Source organism: Austrofundulus limnaeus, unplaced genomic scaffold, assembly GCF_001266775.1.
Source record: "Austrofundulus limnaeus strain Quisiro unplaced genomic scaffold, Austrofundulus_limnaeus-1.0 Scaffold1025, whole genome shotgun sequence".
Lineage (NCBI taxonomy): Eukaryota > Metazoa > Chordata > Actinopteri > Cyprinodontiformes > Rivulidae > Austrofundulus > Austrofundulus limnaeus.
Genome location: NW_013953427.1, coordinates 60,525 through 61,977, shown reverse-complemented (window position 1 = coordinate 61,977; position 1,453 = coordinate 60,525).

The window sequence follows — 1,453 nt, the reverse complement described above, 5'->3', positions numbered from 1 at the left end:
TGTGTATGTGTGTGTGTGTGTGTTATGTATAAAAAATTTGTTTTCAATATAAAAATTTGTTTTCAATATTTATTACTGTGAACAAAGTATTTACACTTTGTTACATCTTTTTCTTAATCATTCGGGACAAAGGTTAATGTATTAAGGACCATTGGTTTGAAACTAAGATGCCGCCTTTTTGATGGACTGTTTCATTATTTCACTTAATTTTTTCTATATGGAAAAATAAAAGTTTGATTTATTCCTGTCTTTGTATTGTCTCTTCTTATTGTTTAACAATTGCTTCTATATCTGTAAAATGTTGTCAGAGTTTTAAATTAAAGTCAGACTCAGTTTAATAGAATATGAATCGTAACATGTTTACTGTTTGTAAAAGGCATGTTTAGTTTAAAGTTCAGGTTTTAAACTTACTGTTTGAAACAATTGTGTTCAGGAGCTTCTCAAGCYCACCCATACTTTTGGGTTTATATCAAAGTTTAATTTGAATCAAAATACAAGTGTGTTTCATATTTACATAGTGTTACAACTCCAAATGTAAGCAAAACGATAGATTTGGCATAAAATACAGACAATATACTTGTATCACATGTACCTAGTTGCAGTGAGAAGGTGCTGATCTATTTGAATTTGCACTCGTTAAACGATTTATTTAGCAAAAATATTAGAACTGAYGTAAAAAAAGACTACGTCAACATAAGGTACCTCTCTCTGGCCACAAATTAAAATAATGTGAAGGTTTGTCTTATGAAATTACACTCAAATGTCAAGATGAACTCAATTTAATACAAATATTTTTATACACACAAAAACTATCAAACTTGATTTAATTTAAAAATTATCAACTTTTTCCACTCAACTGCATTAAGTAAAGGCAACACGTTTACATTAAAATTACAATGACTTAAGTAATATAAACGTGTTACCTTTACTCAGTGGTTCCTCTCATTATATGAGAGACTGTGGTTTCCAAATAACCTAAGATTTGGATCTGTCCAACCATAAAACAGTTCTGTGCTTTGCCTCAGTCGATTTTTAATGAGCTTTGGTCCAGAAAAGATAGCACAGTTTCTGAACGGTGTTCACATGAGGCTCCTTTCTTTGCATGATAGAGCTTTAACTAGCATTTGTAGCTGGCACAGTGAACTGGGTTTAAAGCTGTCTGAAAGTGTTCCTGAGCCCATGCAGTGTTGTTCATTATACAATCAGACCTGTTTTAATGCAGTGGCCCCTGAGGGCCCACAGATCACAGCCATGCAATGTTGATTTTCAGCCTTGTCTTTGAAACTTAAAGATTTCTCCAGATTCTCAAAATCTTTTGATGGTATTAATTGTAGAGAACTGTGACTTATGGATGTCAAATGTCTGTGCTAACTGTTCAAATGAAGCGAACTTATTGTTTATATAAAGATCATTTAGAGAAGTTATTTCCTTTAAACTCCAGGTATTGAAAACA